This window comes from Poromitra crassiceps (assembly GCF_964638095.1).
Source record: "Poromitra crassiceps genome assembly, contig: HAP1_SCAFFOLD_363, whole genome shotgun sequence".
Lineage (NCBI taxonomy): Eukaryota > Metazoa > Chordata > Actinopteri > Beryciformes > Melamphaidae > Poromitra > Poromitra crassiceps.
Window position 1 is genome coordinate 11935 of NW_028152041.1, and position 23232 is coordinate 35166.

The following is a 23232-nucleotide window of genomic DNA, read 5'->3' on the forward strand; positions in this document are numbered from 1 at the left end:
TGCTCCGATCACCTCCAAAATTTGCCAACACTTCCCAGGGGTCTGGACTGAATCTGGTGCAAAAGAAAAGAAAATAAAAAAGAAAAGAAAAGAACCCACCCATGGGTGGCACTACAGCGATATTTTAGGTTTTTAGGCCTTCACACTCACAGAACCATTGTGACATCATCAGCATCCCTTCCATGCTTCCCACTGATGGTTTTGATGCTGTCGCTGTTGTACTATAATTGAAGAGCTGTCTGTCGGTTTGGAGTTGCAAGGAGCACTGTTGCTCCGATAGCCTCCAAAATGTATTTGCCAAAACACTTTTCAGGGGTCTGGAATGCATCTTTTCGTACAAAAAAACTGAAAAAACAACACTAGAGCGAAATTTTACCTTTTTAGGCCTTTACACTCACAGAGCCATTGTGACATCATCAGCATCCCTTCTCTGTTTCCCACTGATGTCACCGAAGACGTCATTGATGATGTCACTGTTGATTGCATCACTGATGCCACTGTTAATGTCACAGATGATGTCACTTTTACATTATGATGTCACAGATTATGTCACTTTTTACATTATGATGCCACAGATATGTCACTGTTGACATCATCGTCTTAAAGGTGAGGCTATATAAGTGGTTGGAGTAGGTCACTAGCTTGACCCAGATGTTTTTGGTTTCTGTGCACCACATCCCAGGCTTCTTAAAATTAGTTTAAAACTTACACTAGTTACCGACCCAGGCGACTAATGGTTTAAATGTTATACGCACACATGGGGGGCAAGAAAAAGCAGCGAACTAAAGGAAATGTTCGGCCATCTAGCAGCGAGCGAGCTGCCAAGCTGCTGGCAGCTTGTCCCTGGGTTCGTTGGCTTCGGCTCCTTGAACACTGCGGAGCTGATGTACATCCCTGCTGTCCACGGCGTGGAGATAGACTGATTTCCGCCTGGTCCTCAGGAAACTGTCCAAGAGCGACGCTGTCACCAGACTGAAAGATGTGCAGGAGTTTGGTTCCTTGTGCCAGGAACGGGAAGCCGAAGTGGTAAAAGGAGTCCTGCCATACTGGCCAAGGATTTACTGCAAGATATCCGTGGACCATGGCCGGTGTGTGAGGGAAGCCACCCAGCAGGCATTTGAGCAGCTGGTGCAGAAGGTGCGCCGCAGTTTGGCCCCCTTTCTGAAGAGCATGATGGGCCACTGGTTGCTGGCTCAGTGTGACACCTACAGCCCAGCAGCCTATGCTGCCTGTCAGGCCTTCCACGCTGCCTTTCCCCCCAGCAAGCAGCCTGAAGCCCTCAGCTTCTGCAGGGAGGAGATCCTTAACGTACTTCAGGACACTTTGTTGAAGGAAACTGCAGACACACTGAGTGATCCACAAAGTGTGTCGGAGATGGAGAGAGAAGCCACGTTTCTCTGCATGGTGACCAGCTCTCTGCTGGGGGTGAAGAGGCTGCTGTCCTTGCTGCCCCAGACAGACAGACAGGCCCCTCGAGGAAAGACTGGCACATCTTATTGCCTCGGGGAAGTTCTGGAAGTACGGCAAACACAAGACACCACAGGTGCGAGGGGCGTTTTTCGAGGTCATGTCTGCTGTGTCAGTACGCCCCGGAAGTGGTCCAGACTGAAGCGGCACACGTTTGTCCCGCTGTCCTCCTGAGCATCGATGACACAGATCCTGTAGTGTTGCAGCCTCTGTGGGAAGCCATACTTCACGTTGTGTCTACTATCCCTGATTGCTGGACACATAATGCCAGGAAGGGCTTCTTGGTGGCATGGCTACAGCGCTCCATCCCAACCTGATGCCCCTCATCAGCAAACTTCCCCAAGATGTCACTGACCCGGCCTTTGATTTCTACACCACCTTCTTCACCTCACTCATACAAGGTTTATCTAGTGAGCATGCATTGACAAGTCCATCAGAAAGTGCAGCTATAGTGACTGCAGCAGTGGAGTGCTTGAGGTTCAACATACTGCACAACACAGAAGATGAGGAGGATCAAGATTCAAGATTCAAGATTTTTATTGTCACTCCATGGTACAAGTATCACGTGTGAAATTCTTGTGCTGTGGACTCCGTTTACGACATAGTACAAATAGGCAACAAGCAATGAGCAATAGGCAATAAGAAATAGGCATCAATAAGCAAAACTAAGCAGCAATAGGCAATAAGGCAGAATAGCGATAAGACAAGTCAGTGGCTTATTCATTGCACATAGGTGCACATGTTATGTGCATACGTTAGACATGTTCAGACATTTTAAATTCGACGTATTTGACATGCAGGTGCAAATAGCACGTACCTTATTAAACATACAATTAACATTAGGCATTGTGCATACGTTAGACGTGTTCAGACATTTTAAATTCAACGTATTTGACATACAGGTGCAAATAGCATGTACCTTATTAAACATACAATTAAACATTAGGCATACATAATGGTAGCAGCTGCAGTACGGTACGGTACGACTACTACACTATTTGTGTATGTTAAGGAGTCTCGTGGCCTGCGGGAGAAACTGTTCCTCAAGCGATTTGTGCGTGCTTTTGGAACCCTGTATCTCCTCCCTGAGGGTAGCAGGGAGAACAGGCTGTTGTGGGGATGGTTTGTGTCTCAGAAACTATCAGAAACAAATATGGATCAGGCTTATTTCACAGCAGCTCTTATCGCTATTGGACAGGGCTCTTGGAAGCCCCTCCCTTCAGAATGGCCCTCTTTTCCTATTGGTCACTGAAATGCTCATTTCCTGGCAGAAGAGAGCATGCTTACATAATGAGAGCGGCTCTAATGACGGCGAGGCTGTCTTTGATAAGCTTCTGTCAGACTTCTGGGAGGGGCTAAGTCTTTTGTTTGTTCGTTATGCGGATGATGAAGAAGCAGATCCAAAGGCACTGGAAGGTGTGGTCACCCTGCTGCAGGCGATGCGTTAAGGCTGAATTATACTCGACCAAGCTCGTTGGGGGTGGGGCCCCGCGAGTCTCCGTGCAGACCCTGCACTGGGGTTGATGCCATTATACTCAGAAAGTGATCAGCATGTATTGTACAATGGTAGTGAGAACAGCCCGTGGAAAAGTCGCAATGAAACGCTATTATGTGCAGTACCGAGTGCGCTTTCACTCTCAAACGACCCCACATCAGCACATAAAGTAATCACCAAACTTGTTTTTACTGAAAGCCGTTTTTACTTCTCAGCCCTGATTGCCTACTCTGTGATGCTTTTAATCTCTCTCAATAATGCTCTCAACACAACACATTTACTTGGTGAAATGACTAAAAATGAACAGTTGCAAATCAAAGTTTATAGCCTACCACATGGGTCAAGAAATGTGGCGAAAACACAGCTCAGTGTTCAGGGCTCAGTGGCTTGAAAGCGGACATGTTTGGAGAGAAGCCTGCGCTGCTCACGCTGTTAGAAAGAAAATCATGCACAAGGCGAGCGCCCGACGGAGCTAGCGAATAACCACGCCCAACAAATTTACGTCATTTGACGCGCCCGGCCCGCGCTCCACCCACGCGCCCTTCACGGCAGGGTGAGCATAATTCAAGCTTTACCCTGAGAGAGTAAGCAGGAAGCAGGGCCAGAAGAAGAAATCTGTCAAGACCTGTTTCTCTAAGCTAGAGGGCAGTGAGGAAAGTAGAGTTGAGGGGGATGACACCTGCCCTATCAGCGTCGGAGCTTGGGGTTGAGAAGGCAATTGGTTCCCTGAAGACCCAGCATTTGGAGGATGTGGTGTGCCAGCAGGCACAACTGTGTTTGGTGTACATGAATGAGAAAAACTCTGAGCGACACCTCCTCTTCCTCTCCCTTCTGCTGCGGTCCTTCCACATTCCCAGGGTCTTCACCATGTTGGTAGAACTGGATGATAAGATAACAAAGGGGGGTGAGCAGAGTGAGGAGGTGGACACTTTGAAAAACCCAGCAATGCGGTTCCTGATGGAGCGGGTGGTGGTGTGGCTGGCCGAGACCGGAAGGACGGACACCGACCACCTGGTGGAGATGGTCTTCAGCTCGCTCTACTGTTGCAGCCAGCAGGAGACCACCAGCATCCTCAACCACATCACCACCATGGATCTAAAGTGGGTGATTATCCTGCAAATCATACAAAGGGCACGCAGAGATCCCGAGACTCTGAAGAGCTGTGTTGATTGGTTGAAAGGTTCGCTGCTGGGTGAGCAGCTCCTAGGATTGGCTGAGGAGCTGTGCAAGGTTGGAGGTAGCTACTCCACTTCTACCTCTCCTAAAAGCACCCACAGCCGGACTCTGATAAGCCGGGTCCTATCTCAGCACCACGCCAACAAGCCTCTGATAGGGGAGGTGTACATGGAGAAGATCTTAGAGAAGCTCCATGCCACTGTGTCTGGGACTAAAGGTCTGCCAGATGTGGGCAACATGGAGCCACTCATCTCCTTCATCTGTGACGTTGTCTCCACCTTCTTCTCATCCATACAAGACTGTCTCCTCCTCGCCTCTGCCGAGGAACTTTTGCTCACTGTCTTCCAATTCACCATCCAAGATCAAATGCACACACACCTGTCTGACTCCCTTTTAGGTAAGCTGAGGAAGGTGTATGTAGCTGGGGTCCTGTCGTTGGTCCAGCACTCTGAGTATCAGGTCAGGGAAGGTGGTTTCCTGCACAGCGCAGCCCTCTGGGTGAAGAACAACTACTCACCGCCGTTCTCGACATGAAGAGTTTACAGGTTTTGGTTCTGGCTAGCTTAGTGGAGACAATGAACTCCATCTGCCATCAAGACTCCCCCCATCTCATCCAGTTCCTCTCCCTCTTGACACAGCAAAATAGAATGGACAAGAATTAGACAGGCCATACCACATCAGTGGTCAGGCCACCTATGTGCCTGTGCCCTGTTAGGGAGAGTGGCCCACACTGCTGTAGTCGCACCCCGTGACCAACAGGACCTGCTAGATGCACTACAGTGGTGTAAAGAGGCAGAGTACAACCCTGCTGTGGTGTCTGCCTACCACAGCCTGCTGACTGACTGGGGGCTGTCAAAGGGACTTCACAGCCAGGCTCCAATTAAAGCCAAGGCCTGCTGGAGACACTCTACACAAGGTACATGTAAATGGAGGAGGGAGGTCTATGGTCTCTGACTCTAGAGAACTACATCCAGACCAACAACTTGGCAGCCACTGGCAATGCCACCATTAGGAAGCTCTACAGAAGTGCAGACAGTTTATTCCCAGTGTCTCAGAGCAAACTGAGCACACTCCAGGTGGTCTGCCCCACCATGACCGAAGAAGACCGAGAGACTCTCACAGCTCTGGCTACTGCTGGAATTGTCAACTGGCAAGAGAGCAACACTGTGTGTGGGTGTCTGGCCGTGCTGCTGTGCTGTCTGAAAGCAAACACACTGGTACACGAGGAGGTCCCACAGGTTATCCTAACCTCCATGATGGAGTGGAGGAACAGCAAGGAGGACTGGGTCCTCTTTAGTAGTTCCCTGTCGAAAGCATCTGCCACACAGTTGACCCTCACTGTGGAGATGCGTTTCCTGTCCTGGCTGGTGACTCATTCTCCTACCGATCTCGGGGGGCAGCCAGTGGGACTTCATGCTCTGCTCTATGCTAGCCTGGTTGGAGACTGCCAGTGAGAATGTCAGTAGTCTATAGAACCCATGGGTCCAGCTGTTTGTGTGTGAGTCCGCGGTGCTCAAAGTGCAGCTGAACCAGTCTTCACATCACCACCTCCTGGTGTTCTGGAGAAGCTGCCATCAGAACAGGCAGACGTTTGAAGCAAACGTTTGAAGCAAATTTGAAGAAATTCTGTCAAGACATTCATGAGATATCGCGTTAACGAGCTAGAAAATGTTCCTGAGGTCACAGTGGCCTTGAACTTTGACTTTTGACCACTAAAATCTAATCAGTAAATCCTCGAGTCCAAGTGGACGTTTGAGGCAAATTTTAAGAAATTCCGTCAAGGCATCCCTGAGATATCGCGTTAACATCACGGAACACTTGCGAGTGTGAAAGCCAACCGTTCCGAACCACATAGACAACACATGGAGCAAGGATACACTGTAGGCATAGTCAATGACGCAAGGGCACTCCGTTCCATTTCCGAGCGCGGAGGAAATGTTGTAATGTGAAAGCTGACCAGCGGGGGAGAGGAGAGGGGGGGCAATCATTCCCGGGTGCGGAACGGAACGAAAGCAATCGTTCCCAGTGTGAAAGCAACCTAAAAGCAGGTGAGGTTCTAGGTGCAGTGACTTGCAGGATGGGTGGGCTATGATTAAAGCACTCCACTTGTTTCAAGATAACCTCAACCAACAAAAGGAAATAAGGAATTGTCAAGATGGATGTATTTTGCAGTGGGTACTTCAACTCTTGTCCAGCCAGCAGGAAAGCCTTCAGGTAATAGATGGTCAGTCAGTCCAGGGGCCCTTCTAATAAAAACCACCTTCCATTACCTTATTAGCCCTCAGGGAAGCCATTATCTCAATTGGGTCAATCTACAAAAGAAGGGAGTGGTTTTATCACCTCTCTCTAATATGTCCAGTGTTGTTAAGCAAGCAAGCAAACTTTATTTATATAGCAGATTTAATTCTAGCTGGATGCACAATGTGCTTCACAGAGCATGAGCTATCGTGAAGTTACAGCCATAAAATGTGAACATGGTAGAACATAAAACACAAGTAAACACAATCAATACTGGGTCAATCTACAAAAACAGGGAGTGGTTTTATGTCCAGTGTTGTTAAGTACAGAGCAGAAACGCTGCCCCCTCTGGGCGGATCACTGGTCCACTTCAAAGGCATTGGAGCGGCACAAGGGCAGCGGTCAAACAGTTTGTCTTCCTCCCAGCAGCAGTGGAGTCAGCGGCCCAGAGAGAAGGTGGAGAGAGATAGGCGGAGATTTGATCACCGTTGTCCATGTTTTGTAAAAGCAACATTTCCATAGAGTTCCATTATATGCTGTGTGGAAGGTGCAAAATTGTAAAAATGTCATAGGCTTACCTGTAATAAATGATGTGTAAGGATAACCTCTTTCTGTCAAATAGATGGCAAGTGAATCCTAGTGGTAGCTATGATCTCATACTGATTTCATGATCATGAAATCATGATGTGAAGGGCCGAAGGGGAAGAATTGGAGACGAAAGATTAAAGAAGGAATTGTTATTGTGTGCAAACCTTGTATTTCTAAAATGTTAACTTTTAAAGAACCAAGAAAAACAGCCTAGTTTTAAGCTTGACCATGCATTAAAACACACACACACACACACACACACACACACACACACACACACACGCATGCACGCACGCACGCACGCATGCACGCAAACACACACACACACACACACACACACACCAAGGGATTGTAGAATTTTCCAAATGTAGGACCGCATAATCCCTCAATTGATTTGAAACATCAAAATCACCAAAACTGTAGTGTTCACATGGCAATAGTGATCTTTAAGCCAATTTAAATAGAAATGGTGGACAAAATAGGTTGCATCTGGTGGTCATAATATTTTGCTGTTCTTCTCAGATTAGGAACAACTGAAGAAAGATGCTGGAGCTCAGCAAAAGAAGCTATAGCCTTTATCTGTTTTGATTTAAAATGATAGTAAATTTAAAACGATACTAATTGTATGACCGTATAGTGATTAGTATGGTAATGGTGCATGTGCTGAGTTTAAAAGTTTCTCAAAAGGTCTTGGACAATTAATGAATAACTCTGCCAATGCTACAACCCTGCAATCTGGAGTTGATCCACTGATAATAAATGAGAGGTCAATTGTGACACTATGGCAGAGTCCAGGGTGATTTTGAGTCGATTGTGTAGAATTTCTGATTCAACATTACTAGGAAACAAAGATCAAAATAATAGATCAACTTTATGTGAGCGGAGTGTGTCTGGCAAACACATGAACCCTGCAGTTTCATGCAAATTTGAATTGCAATTTGAATGGGATATTGTCTCTTCATTCATTTGGAGTCCCTCAGCCAATTTTAATCCTCTATCCTTTTATTGGATTGTCAGATAAAATCAGAGCTGCAGGCTATTGAACCCAGTGAACTCAAATCCCATCTGGTCATTTGCTTTCTTTCAGATGAGATAAACACATTTCTTTTTCTTTTTACCTCCACAGTTATCAGTTCTTTTTGCATGTAATATTTGCATGCACAGCAAGGTGGCAAAGGGATTGCGGAAACCATCTTTCAAATGAAAGACCTGGGTTCAAGCACGCATCCGCCGTGCTGAAGTGTCTTTGAGCAAAACACTGAATCCCAACCTGTGTGTTGCTCTGAAGCTGACCTTTGACCTCCCTATGGAAGGGTTGAGTGAAGAGAGAATTTCCCTATGGGGTTCATTAGAGTAACACAAAATAACATTTTCATGACCTGCATCGTGCAAATGTTTTTCTTGTGGCCGGCCGCCATCTCGATGCCCAATGTCATGCCCTCTATGCTGTGCAATTCGAAATAGATTGGGACACTCGTGGCAAACAAACGTCAATATCTCAAAAACTATACATCACATCGCTTATATTTTAACGTTGTGCGTCAGAGGGAGCAGAAGTAGCTGAACGGTTTGGTTGTTTTTCAGATGTGTTTGCATCTTTGTCATGGTGTTTTGGCTCTGATCTAACTAACTGTTGCCTGCATGTTGGTCATCCTGAAATCTGCCTTGCGCTATTACTAACAAACCACAAATAAACTAATTTCTTTCCTCCTATTTTTGGATCAGTCACAATTAATGCAAAAGCAAGGGAGGAATCAGCCTATGAAGAGATCAGCCTATGAAGTGATTGTACCAGAAATGAGATGACCACCACATGAGAAAGATATACTGTACCTTCTCTGACAAAATGATTTATAGTGCACACTTGTTTGAAGGATATAGGTAAGTGATTGGTTGACAAATAGTGGGATGATGAACTTCAGGTAATGATTTTATCCCAAATTGATACATACAGTATTTATTTATTTATTTATTTTTTGGGGGGGGGGGAGTGAACCCTATGCTCCAACCACAAAGCGATCAGTCAGGGGCTGGTAGAAAACGTATCGGGGTTCATGCCTTGTCAAAACAGGACATACTACAGCGGCCATTAAATTGGAAGGAATGTAGAGCGAACGTCTCATAATTTCTCTCTCTGTCTCTCTTGGCCTCCGCCACTCTCGTTGCTTTTGGAAACGCAAAATGAAAGACAGGCGCTGGTTCGCGTGCTCAGGGTCTCACCGCACTAAACCCTGAGGGCATGTGTGTGTGTGTGTGTGTGTCTGTGTGTGTGTGTGTGTGTGTGTGTGTGAGAGAGAGAGAGAGAGAGAGAGAGAGAGAGAGAGAGAGAGAGAGAGAGAGAGAGAGAGAGAGAGTGTGTGTGTGAGTGAGTGGATGTTGGGTGATGAAGGGCTTGTGGGGGACAAGAAGCATATTTCACAGGCTGGACAGATCAAAGAGTGACAACATGGTTGTTTATCAAAGGTCTCTCTCTCTCTCCCTCCCTCCCTCTCCCTCTCGTTCTGTTCACTGGGCAACTAATAAAGTCCACTAATCTAATTAGGGCCTGCTTCTAGAGACCCACTGGAGCCTCATGTGGAGAGAGGGGAAGAAAATGAGGGATAGGGAGAGAGGGGAGGGGCATATACACAGAGAGAGAGAGAGAGAGGGGGGGAGAGAGAGAGAGAGAGAGAGAGAGGGAGAGAGAGAGAGAGAGGGAGAGAGAGAGAGAGAGAGACAGAGAGGGAGAGAGAGAGACAGAGAGAGAGAGAGAGAGGGAGAGGGAGAGAGAGAGAGAGAGAGAGAGAGAGAGAGAGAGAGATGCTATGAGGCGATGAGTTTATTTGTTTTTAATTTTCAGTCACTTTCTTCTTATTTTTTGTCTCCCGTTTTCTCCCCAATTGTACTTGTCCAATTCCAGAAGTGGAAGTATTCAACTACAAGTAATTGAGTAGTTTTTTGTGTGTGAGGGTTTGTACTTTTTAAGTATTTTTTTTTATAATTCTATACTTTTACTCTTGAGTATTTTTAATAATATTTTACTTGAGTACTTTTAAATGTACACTGAGTAAATGAGTAAATTCCATTGTTTGTTTTGCACACCACACTACAGTATGAACAGCATAGTAGCATTGGGACTGCCTGCTAACAGGTCCAGAAACACTTCCACATTTAGAGAGCCCGCCCAAACTGCGGGCTCGTGCTCAAGACTGGCCAATTGAAGACAGGTTAGAATAGATGATCAAATTGTAGTGATCCCCATCGTCACATTAGTTCAGAAATCTCAGTTTCATTTGACGCTGCTGATAGCCATCTAGCTAAATGGATATATGTGCGATGATAATGCTGCTGCTAGCAGCTCTAGCTCGTCTGGCAAAGGAGAATCTCCTGGTTCACCCGATCTACTAGTAGATCAGGTGCCTGGTTGCATCTGAACGAGCTGTTCAGTATGAAAGACAAGACATACAGAGACATGGACAGTTAGGTAACACTGGTAACGTGCTGGATGTGTGAAATGTATTTGGGTAAACAATTAACATATAAAATATTTAAAAAGTAATGCAAATGTATTACTCAAGTACTTTGAGTACTTTTAATTAGGCTACTTTTTTCCTCTTACTTGAGAAGATCACATTTGAGCAAATGCATTTAACACACACACACACACACACACACACACACACACACACACACACACACACACACACACACACAAACGTGTGTGCAACTGCCCAAGTGACATCACTTCCATCACTTTCGTGGTGCAAAATGTGACAGACAGACAGACAGACAGACAGACAGACAGACAGACACCGCCCACCAACTTAGGCAATTTTATATTAAGATTGAAATGTTCTGTCTATTGGCATCTTTCTTTCTATTTGAGCCTTTTTGTTTGTATTTCTGTCTTAAATGAATCTTGAATCTTCCTTCCTTCCTTTGTGGTGTGCGGCTGGGGAAAGCCTCCAGCATAGTGTGGTTTCTTCCTTTCTGCTCTGTTCCTCACCTCTTGCCCTTGCTGTGTGATAGCATTCAGGCTCTGTTCTCTGAGGACGAGGATTTATCTCTGACAGCCATCTGAAGTGGAAGATCTCTCCTCCAGGTCTCCAAAGGTGCCTCACAAAAGACGTTTAAGGCGATCACAGAAACACATGACAAAGACACTTACAAAACCCTCACTCACATGACGATAAGAGGCCAGGCTGCACACAAGAGGCAATTGTTTCATTTATCAGTTGTATGAGCAGGAAATTAAATGATCATGCTGTACAGATGGAAAATCAAAAAACACGCTCAACTCGGAAATAATAATAGTATTAACTGGGTGCTGGATCCCAAAAGTTCATTTGATAAATAAGGATAAGGACAGCACTCCAAGTTAAAAGAATATTTATTGCCACACGGACGTTTCGGGGCAGCCGCCCTTCTTCAGCGTGTGAAGGCAAAAAACTTCACACGCTGAAGAAGGGCGGCTGCCCCGAAACGTCCGTGTGGCAATAAACATGCTGTACAGATAAAATTGACAAAGAATATTAAGTTGGTGCTGTTTAAATCTCACAGCAAACTTTGGATTGACAATCAACAGTAGATTTTACACATGGGAGACATAATGCATTTGAATTGGTGCCAAAAAAATACAAACCCCAGAATACTTTGCATACCGAACAGACACATAGGATTGATGAACAACACTAGTGTTGCACTGACACAGACTGCACACACATAAACAACACACTCAACAAGCCTTTCGGGGGACCTGGCACCTTGGCTCACCTGGTAGAGCGCGCACCACGAAGGCTTAATCCTTCACGTGGCCGACCCGGGTTTTAATCCCACCCGTGATCCTTTGCCCTGTCTCTCTCTATCCACTGTCCTATCCAATAAAGGCAAGAATGCCCCTGCTTATAAAAAAACAAGCAACCTTTGCCTCTGCTCCCAGGGCCGCAGGAAGTACGGGTGCTGCAGCACCTCCTAGTGGCAAGATGACTTTTTTTTTTTTATCTTTTTTTTTTTTTGCAAATGTAATTAAAAATATTTTGCAGTGCACTATGTTCCTTTCATGTTTGGGAATGTTTCGGGAAATGATTGCATTATTGATATACTGAAAATGTAGCCTATTTAAATATAATTATCAACAATAACAATCAAGGAAGTTACATGCTTGTAGGCTAGAGAAGAAGAAGAAGCGCGCATGCGCGCACATGTTGTGTTGAACCAACCAACAACCAATACGAATTGTTTAATCTGGCAATAAAGAAATGTGAACTTGACATGCTATTTTAATAGCCTACTCAAAAATGCACCTCCCACTATACAGCAAAGAGAGGAGTCAATGTTTCTTGATATAATCATTGCCATTCGGATCAGAATAATTAGTCTAGTCATTAAGTTTGCTGATCATATTTCTATCATGTTAACTCTGTGTCATGTTAACTCATACATGGGCAAACTACGGCCCGCGGGCCGGATGCGGCAATTTTATTTTTTATTTTTTACACAGTGCAGCTGAACGCAACATGCAAGATACCCGCTGAATAAGTGTCCAAATGTTCATGTCATTCTGGCCAATACTCCACTTCTGTTATAGCATTTCAGTCTGGAATATGGAATATCTTTCAATAATCTTTATGACTAAAAGGCTACATTGAATTAGAAATTTAAATAATTAACTCATTGGTTTTGGATTTATTTAGCTTCAAGCATTTTTGTTCGTGTGACCCGCAACACAGGCTTTGATCATCCCGGGCCACTTACTGATAGTTATGCTTAAATTAACCCACTCATATTCTGATTTATTTCAAGAAAAACATTTTGGCAATTTTGGAAATTCTAATTGGCTGGTAACTTTAAAATCTAGCAGCCATATTGGCAGGTGGTCAAAAAAGTTAATTTCAAGACCTGCGAGCAGGTGGTGACATAGGAGTGAGAAAAGGATGAAATATTGGTGGTTAAGACTGAATAATGACATCACAACTGTTAATTTAAAATTAGTTATTCCTCTAAACGTGGCTTCAAATGCACCAAATTTTTCACGCTGGCGCCGTTCGGCCCTCAGCAAAACCTGGTAGCGAGGACATTTTTTGTGGCCCTCTCTATCATCAAAGTTACCCATCCATGGGTTACGGCATGACAATATTTGTTCGCCCCCCGGCAACAATCTGGGTTTCTCATGTGGCCCCCCATGAAAAATAATTGCCCACCCCTGTGTTACCTGGTGTATTCAGAGCAAATAGGGAGATATAGAGCATTATCATCATGCTATATATCTCCCTCTTTGCTCTGAATGAGTGAGAAAAGGAGAAAATACTGAATAATTACATCACAACAGTATAATCCTAATGTTAATTTAAAATGAGATATTCCTCTAAATATGGCTAAAAAATGTAAAAAAAAAAAAATCACCCCCTCCTTAAAGTGACTTCCAGCGGCCCTGTCTGCTCCTGTCTCCATCTCACTCCACACTTTGGTCATTTTCAACTTTTCAACTTCATTTTCGCTGTGAAGAAGCGCGCCGCTCTCTCCGTCTTGCTCTCACTCAAAACAAACTATTCATTGCAGTGTCACTGCTACACATGCATGGAAGCATAGAAAATGAGCCCAATTAACTCATTGAGTGCCAGCCACTTTTGGAGAACGGACGCTCCCAGTGCCAGAGTTTCAGAGCGTTTTCAGTGATTTCTCGAGGCCCACAGAAAATTGTGTGATATTACTATGTAAACACCGAACACGCAAAAAGAACGATGAGACTCTATTCTATCATCAGCAAAAACAGGTTTATTGATATCATTTTCCGTTCTTTAGTTATCAGCCGGAGAAGATAGCTTGATTTAACCAAAAACAGCCGTTTTTTTCTAGAAGCTGAGATAAAGAGCCTTTTGTGAAATTAAACATTTCATGCACATCACTGACTGAAGCTAATATTTTCTGATGTAGTCACACCTCAAAAATAATTTCCTTCAATAGAACAGCGAAAACCAAGGAATTTTGTTTGGCAAAACAATATTTTTTAGCTGCAACCAGCAGCGCTGGCCCCTGCGTGCGCTGCTGGTTGCAGCTTCTTGCTGGTCTTGATTTGCTGCTGGTGGGCATCAGATATTCTGGCTTGCGTTTGCCAATCCTGTCCTGCTGTCTGGGTCTGTCTGGGTCAGTGTTGAGTGCTGCTCTGCGTGCCCCCCCCCCCCCCCCCTCCCCTCAACTGCACACTCCTCCTCCGTATGGGAGTGATCTCTGGGGCTTTCTGCTGTGTTTGCTCTGCACTGAAAAGTCCGCTACATCCAGCTTTTTTACAGCGTTCCGCGTGTATTTGTCACCAGCTCCCATGCTTCCAGTTGAGAATAATAACAACTAATAACAAAATCATGCGGATGGGCTATCGCAGCGGACACGGAGGTGCTCAATTGTGGCAACAGATTGGCTGCTGCAGGCACAGCTAACCTAACGTTATGCTTCATGCATATCGATGCATACGGATGCGATGCGATTTCCGTTTCCCCAACGACTTCTTCTCTGTTTTTTCCTCGCCTTTCTGTAATCTGGAGAGCACTGTCGCCACCTAATGGGTCCCTAAAATAGCTTTTACACATTCAACAGCCACCATACTTTCACAGGAGATGGATCTGGCTTTGATGCACGTCCCACCGTCAAAAAACGCAATTGACGAACATACTCGTCCTTGGCACTCTACGTTACTAAACCAATTGACGAACATACTCGTCCATGGCACTCAATGAGTTAATAACCCAATGCCTTTGACCGAGGTCAAGCTATTTATCTTGTTACAAGAGCATGTTGACGCTGATAAAATTGAAAAAGAGAAACTGCCGTTTCTCAGCCACAGTTAGTGTTGTTTGGGTTTGTACAGCTGATATTTGATTTTACTACGAGAAGGGTGTGGCCGTGCTGCATCAGCAACACGCGCGCGCACAAACGCAAACACACACACGCAAACAGACACACACAAACATGCACGCACACGCACACACACACTGACCCAGTGAAACACGTCCTTTGATGTACTGACCCAGTGAAACACGTCCTTTGAGGTACTGACCCAGTGAAACACGTCCTTTGATGTACTGACCCAGTGAAACACGTCATTTGATGTACTGACCCAGTGAAACACATGGTTTGTTGTACTGACCCAGTGGTCATTAAAATAAAAAAACTGGAGATTTCAGAGTGTCTATTTGTACCCGGGTACAAATAGACATGCCGTAACGGCTAGGCTATTTACACCCTACGCAGTGCAGCCTAAAGGAGAATTATGTTTTTTTACAACCTGGACCTTCTTTCCAGCTTTAATTAAGCAATATCACACAAGAGGGAGTGCTGTTGTTGGCTAATATCGCCACTGCTGTGATTCGGTCGTAGGCACGAGGCCGCAGGCCGAGTGCCGAAGATAATCACAGCAGTGACGATATTAGACAACAACAGCACAACCTCACAACAACAGTTCTATTAAACAAAGCTGATTAAAAAAATGACAAAAAGCTGAGAAAATATATGATTTCTCTATTTATTCCTCCGCCAACAAAAATAGTCCCCTCAGCTTTCCGCTACCAGTTGCCAAAAATGTAGCCTAATTAATTAACTGCAGGCTGCCTACTTTTTATCATACACATTGATTTGCACGTTTCCATTTATTGTACAGCCAGTGAAATAAGAGTCTGGTGATGGCATGTTAGTTAGTTATGTTAGGAAATAAATCCATCTTTGCGCTGTCGGTAACTATGTTACGCTTTGTGAATGACGTTCAATGTAACGTGGCTGGTGTTTGTTTTGTTGATTAGAGCAGCTGTGAAACATTTTAGACAACAGCACTCCCTCTCGTGTGATATTGCTTGAATCGTTTTGTTGATTAGAGCAGCTGTGAAGCGGAGTGATCTACACACAGTGAAGTGCCAGTGCGTTATCGTGAAATATCGGCACTGGTAGGATCCCTCGTCTAATCAAATTGCTCGGCCGGAACTACCTGTTGTATAATTATGATTTTTAACTCACCCTGATATGTTTTGTTTGATATCCATGCACTGAAACGATAATATGCCTTGAGCTGCGACCTGGAAACGAGTCAGTGAGGCTGTCTAAGAGAAAGTGTTCTTCCATCAGCAGCAGGGTGGCGTCATCAGGACAGAGACCAGAGATGGTCCATATTAGAGATACGGCACCCCAGGCTCCGCCAATTGTAAGAAATGGTACTAGCAAGTCTCCTAAATGGTCACGTGGTCACCTCTCCCCTGAAGTGTTGTGAGAGGACTGAGCCTGGTGACACGGGGTTAGTGCTGACCTACAGTAGCAAGCTAACTTGAACTAGAGATCGTGAGTTCCCAAACTCCACACAAACCACACATATTATAAACACAAAGCTGCCCCTTGTTAGCTCAATATAGTTGTAACTAAGATATTCGGGGGGGAACAAATCCAACCACACATATAGCTACTACATCAACGAACTTCACATCCCTGGTAACGTGAGCTCCTGTTGCAAAATCTCACGAGAGTGTGTTGCTGAGACTGAGACAAATTTTATGTTCTCCTGATCTGTCTGTCTGAAAAATGCCATTTTACTGTCAGAATGTTCAGAAGATATGTGGCTTCGGAAAATGGCCAGAATATTTACTTTGATGAGTATGGGGCGATGTATTAGCTATGCAGCTAGTGTACAAGGCTAGAAAACAACCAAGCTTTGCACACACACAAAAACTGCAGCAGCATGGAGGGCTGATGTACTGTATGATGCACGTATACACAAAGGCACGCATGCACACACATGCACACGCCTACAGGTTGGCTTATCAATCTGAAACTGCACATTGGCTTAGGCAGGAACTGATCATTAAATTGTCCCAGATTTAAAGGGGCCATATTATGCATTTCTTAATTTTGTATCATATATATGTTGTTACAATCTTGGATGGCGATATTAAACATGGGCTAAGCTTCATATAAATAGGTGAAAGTGTTTTAATGTTACCCCCATGAACCCCCCCTCCCTCACATGAAGTCTCGTAGACGAGAGCACATGGATTTGTGCGAGAACATAGTTCTAGTGACGTCAGGTTACCATGGTGATAACAAGCCTAGCCCGGGCCGGCAGTGCGCGCGCGCCATAGCCTTCACCCGTCCCCCCTGCCCCTCGATCCCTTCCCTGTTCTGACTGCTCCAGTACACTGCCGAATTGTCAACCTAACCCGCGTCACCAGGCGCTCTCCAACCTGGCTGTCTACAACAGTAGTCTCATGGAATAACGGATTTCAGACCGCAAAAACAAGGAGACGACTTGGAAGTGAGCCAGGATGTAGGACTGAAGTGGTAAGTTCTGAAAATATGTGCCTCATTCCAGCATCGGTTGTACCTAGCAGCTAGGAAGCGCTAACATTACTTACCGCCGGCTGGGTAACGTTAGCACTTGCTATTAGCCTAGCAGCACAGCTGCCTTTCATAGACATGAACAACCGATGAATGACGAAGGCACACATTTTCAGAACTTGTAACGTTAGTCCAACTTGCTGACTTCTCCAAGTCCTCATTTTGGTTTGGTCTGTGTAGCCTGCTAGGAGAGGCACACTATAGTCACAAGCATTTGGGAAGTTAGCTAACTAGCTACATTAGCTGTTGTGTTGTGGCTTGAATGTGACGACAATAGTGTGAAGCTCCCCGGGCAGGGCGGGGAGCTGTAAAACAATTATATAAACGAGCAAGGGATTGTCAAAACGAATTTGACCATCGATAACAAACGTGACTTGGGCGTAACAAGCAAGGCTATCTGATATATCAACATCCCCCTAGCTATCTACAGCTCCGCTCGGCCCGGGCTGTGCCGGGACATTTCCTTCGGCGGCTGGCCAAGCAGGGCATCACGTACCGCGGCCAAACACAAAAACTCCTCGCGCTGCCCTCTTGGAGTATTTTCCGGAGGGTGGGGGTTCAGCGACAGGACCTAAAACAGAGCGTTTCAGACAGAGGCTGAACTGAAGGGGGCAGTGAGAGCCAGTACAAGATAAACAATGAGTTTTTTCAACTATGAATGACGCAATAAGTTACTCTACTGGAGGCCAACAATAAAATAATAATACATTATATTAGCAAAATATGGGCCCTTTAAGCTGTTTTGGTGCACACATCCCCGGAAGTCTGCAGGTGTGGCAGTGGTACGCACATCCCCGGCGGCTATAATGGACTAGTAATTAATTTTATTCTTGTTCATAATTTTATAATTTCTTCAAAGCATTCAGTTTTTTTCATGAATAAAATGTGTTCAATATTCACAATTTGCATGTTTGTTTTGATTTTGTCTTACCAATGCAACTACTGTATATAAGTTCCTGAAATTGTATGTGAAAAATGCAGAGTTCGTTCTGATTAATACGCATAATGGAATTTGTGTTGAAGCATTTGATCTGTATTTCTGAGTGCTTGAAATAGCGTGGGGAAGGGGGGGAAGCAAACAAAGATATCGACTAGGGCCCCCAACAATCTAGAAATGGCTGTGGAGACACGCTGGAGTAACTGAATTCACTAACAACCAAACTGGTCTGACCAGCAGTTCAACTAGTCAAAGTATTTCCCTCCAAAAGCGCGGGGCGGAGAAACAGGTGCAGAGGTATTGTATTGGCACGCTGCCCTCTCAACTATGCAGGCAGGGGACATTTCAAAACAGATAGAGGTACTTTCTTTTCCTACTCAACCGTAAAGTCTCTCAGGGAGGGTAGACTTGTGGAATCTGAGCCAATTTCTCTCTCTCGCATGCCTCTTAAAGATCTATGTGATACAGTACGTCAGCTTGTAGCTACACACAGGCAGCAGTGAGAAACACAAATCTGGGAAGCGTTTCAGAGTTTTCACTATATAGCCCGATGTGTGAAAACGAGCAAGAGAGCAGTGTGTTTTCACCAGCTGGCCGACCAGTCAGGAGTGTATTATGCGTATGCGTATGCGTGTGTGTGTGTGTGTGTGTGTGTGTGTGTATATATGTGCATCATACATCAGCCCTCCATGCTGCTGCAGTTTTTTTGGGTGTACATTATCTTGGTTGTTTTCTAGCATTAGTTTGCTAGCCTTGTACACCATAGAGAGGCAAAGTGAACGTCACTTCCTGCTTCAGCACTGTACCAGAGATTTTCTTCCGCAATTTAAGTTCCAATAGACATTTCGTAAAATGCGTATAAAAATAGTTTTACTTGGTCAAACCAAACAATTAAGCTATAGTTAGAATCGGGAGAGACCATGCATAGAACATTTCACTCGGACCAAAACTTTAAAAAATATTTTCTTTAAACCCGCATTTTTTACGTTTTGGTCCGAGTGAAATGTTATGTGGTCTCTCCTGTTTCTAAATATATCTGAACCGTTTGGTTTGAACAAGTAAAACAATTTTTATAAGCATTTTCCAAAAATGTCTATGGGAAAATAAATGGCGGATGAAAATCTCTGGTACAGTGCTGAAACAGGAAGTGACGTTCCACTTTGGCTCTCTATAGCTGCATAGCTAATAGCAAAAGAAATGTAATAATCCGCTCCCGGGATCATTAATGAGGAGGAGAAGAGGCAATACTTGGTACAGTCTTTATTCCTGGTTCACACTCATAGCTCCTAGCTACACACACACAGCTCCTAGCTACACCCACGTCCAGTCCGCAGACTCGCTCCTCACCCGAGACCGGAAGTCCCCTACACACTGGCTGGTCCGCTGCCTTCACGTAACGTCGTAATCGCCACCGACATGTCAAACTCTGGGTCGCCACAGAAATATCACTATAGCCACACCATGGGGGAGTACTGACGTGAATTTAAAGTTTTAATTTAATATTATTAACTCTATAAAACATGCACAACATCACTCTATCCTCTCCTCTTTTCATATAGATCACAACAATGTCTGTTTTTATGTCACTTTTGTACACTTTAAAACGGCAAAATATTTTTACACCAGTCAAAGTAAGTCAAATCTCAGCAAAGTGACAGCACTTCGTACTTTTCCGATGGCACGGGGCTTTAACACAATAAAACTACAGCAACGTGTTACACTCTTACTGTAATTAGGCCCACAAGGTTTTAAGAGATTAAAATAAAATAAAATAATACACATTTTAAATACTCTGCACGCTCTAATCTCTCTCTCTCTCTCTCTCACACACACACACACACACACACACACACACACACACACACACACACACACACACACACACACACACACACACACACACACACACACACACACACACACACACACACACACACACACACCATAAAGTATGGGAGTCCACTGGACTATTCCTGGCATACATCTCCCCCATGTGCATGAGAGCAAGCCACTGGGATACACAGGCTAAGATAAGATTACTCCCTCTAGCTCTCTCCAACTGTCCTCCCTCTCTATACATCCTCCAACTCCCTCCACCTATGTAACACACACACACACACACACACACACACACACACACACACACACACACACACACACACCTCGCCCTCTCTCCTCCCTGAATATGAACCAAACAGGGCCGATACTCCCTGCCTACCTGCTCATCATACATCTCCATTCTTCTCTTTATGGCTCTCCTGCTCTCACTCTCTTCACGCCTCCGTTATCTCTCTGCCTGGTTCATGTGGGGTCAGTGCTGATGTCATCATGAACTGCTCGGCCCCATTTGAGGAACGTGCGTGTGTGCTGTGTAGATACAGTTACTGTACATTTTAAAGGATGAGGCAGTATTATTGTAATAACTTGTGACACTTTCATAAAAGTAAATGTCCATTTTGTCCACTACAGAAACTCAAACTTCCTCCACAGAAAAATATTTCACAGTAGCCTACTGGATGTACTGTTTGATAGAGAGGCAAAGTGGAACATCACTTCCTGCTTCAGCACTGTACCAGAGATTTTCATCTGCCATTTATTTTCCCATAGACATTTCGTAAAATGCTTATAAAATAGTTGTACTTCGTCGAACCAAACGGTTCAGCTAACGCTATAATCGGGAGAGACCCTAGAACATTTCACTCGGACCAAAACTTTAAAAAACATCTAAAAAATATTTTCTTGAAACCAGCATTTTCTTTACGTTTTGGTCCCAGCGAAATGTTATGCGATCTCTCCTGTTTCTAAATATATCTGTACCGTTTGGTTTGAACCAGTAAAACTATTTTTCATTTTACGAAATGTGTATGGGAAAATAAATGGCAGATGAAAATCTCTGGTACAGTGTTGAAGCAGGAAGTAGGCGGTCACTTTGCCTCTCTATAGACCAGAACTGCTTCGCGTCTTCAAGCGCCCAGCTCCAAGGCCGCGCCCCTTTTTAGGGGAAACCCACCATAGTAAACGACGGTACAAGAAGCCGAAACCACTTCAAACAAACTATTTAAAACGGTTTAATTTGATAGAGATATGCCGAAGAGTTGCTGTGTTGTTATAGTTTCACTAACAATAAAAAAAACAAAAAACTGGTCTGCCATAGGGTAGGCGTGACACCGTCAATGTGGACGATGCATGTAACCTGGTGGAAACTGGATACAGCGTTCATATAAGGCAAGTACCTCGTGTCGATGTATCTTGCGCATTCTATGGCCGGCCGAGTTGAAATATATTGTCATGTCATGGTGTCTTTGGGTCATTTATAAAGGAAATGAATTCTGTTATTTTTCTATAGATGTTTTGGGTACTGCTATTTTACATTGAAGTCAACGCGAGTGGCTTGTGTTATCCCCTAAAAAGGGGCGCGGCCTTCAAGTTTTGCAAATTACCCGGATGTGCTGTTCTGGTCTATTGGCAGGTGATCTCTAGGAAGTGTAACACCCAACGATTTCACCAAAGTTAAAACAAACACAAGTTTCATTAATTGACCTTTTCTAAGTCCCGCCCATTTTTACTCTGTGCTCCAATAACAGTTAAGCAAGCTTGTAGCAGGCTATGGAGTCAGCATGGAGTGGGTGATGTCACAATTCACTCTAGCAGACTTTCCAGGCTGCACATTTAACTAATGGGTGTGATTTTTTAAGTAATGTTAATTGCCGTGGTGCTTTTGAGGCGCTGTGTGCATAATCACTGCGCCAGGCATCCATGTTTGGAAAGAAGTTCCGGCTATGTATTTACTTCGAAAATGACCGTTCCTCATAATAACTTCGGATTATTATTTCACAGCGTGGTGAGTCCACAAATCACAACATGCACAGGAGTGTTTTGGCGCTATTGGAATGTGTATCTTTGGTGACTGAACGGGGGTAGGCTGGTGTAACTGTTCACTACCATTCAGCTGCTAAGCTGACTAGCAGGAGCGGTGCAACACACTTTATACTGCACGCACAGAGGAGAGAAAGGCATCTACAGTACATCAGTGGGCAAGCTTAGACCTTCCCACCTGAAGTCCAGGAAGTGTTCCTGAAAGCTGTAGTTCCTCGAATGCCCACTTGGGGCTGGGTGCAGTAGGCATTCACCCCATGTTAAAATGCCCGACCAGCGCTGCTGGTTGCAGCTAAAACATATTATTTGGCCAAACAAAATTCCTTTGTTTTCACTCTTTTATTGAAGGAAATTATTTTTGAGGTGTCATTATATCAGAAAATATTAGCTTCAGAGTCAATGATGTGCTTGAAATGTTTAATTTCACAAAAGGCTCATTATCTCAGCTTCTAGAAAAAAATTGCTGTTTTTCGTTAAATCAAGCTATCTTCTCCGGCTCATAACTAAAGAACGGAAAATGGGATCAATAAACTTTTTTTTGCAGATGATAGAAGAGAGTCTCCTCGTTCTTTGTGCGTGTTCGGTGTTTACATACAATATTCTGTGGGCCTCGAGAAATCACTGAAAACGCTCTGAAACTCTGGCACTGGGAGCGTCCGTTCTCCAAAAGTGGCTGGCACTCAATGAGTTAAGCTACTTCTGCTTTCACTCACAATGTCAAAATATAAGCGAAATGATGTATGGTTTTTGAGATATTAACGTTTGTTTGACACACTTGTTAGTTGTTTCACTGTCAGCTGTAGGCTAAAAGTTTGACCTACCTAGGATAACTATGGGTGCGGGACTTAGCATCGGTCAATTCTCACTTGGATTGTCTACTCCAGGTAGGGAATGTCCTTCCCCCAAGTGAAGGAGTTCAAGTATCTTGGGGTCTTGCTCTCGAGTGAGGCAACAATGGAGCTGGAGATGGGCCGGAGAATCGGATCAGTGGGAGCAGTATTCAGTTCGCTTTAGCGCACCGTTGTGAGGAATAGAGAGCTGAGCCAGAAGGCAAAGCTCTTGATCTACTGGTCGATCTTCGTTCCTACCCTCACCTATGGTCATCATC

The 23232-nt window shown here is 44.6% G+C and overlaps 1 pseudogene across 1 annotated transcript; it reads left to right on the plus strand.

Annotated features, from left to right (window-relative positions):
• Nucleotides 1-757: 757 nt before the first annotated feature.
• On the plus strand, nucleotides 758-5733 carry LOC310771111 (E3 ubiquitin-protein ligase listerin pseudogene; annotated as a pseudogene). The gene is made up of 3 exons: nucleotides 758-1989; nucleotides 2603-2910; nucleotides 3533-5733. The product of its transcript is annotated as an E3 ubiquitin-protein ligase listerin pseudogene (transcript).
• Nucleotides 5734-23232: the final 17499 nt, after the last annotated feature.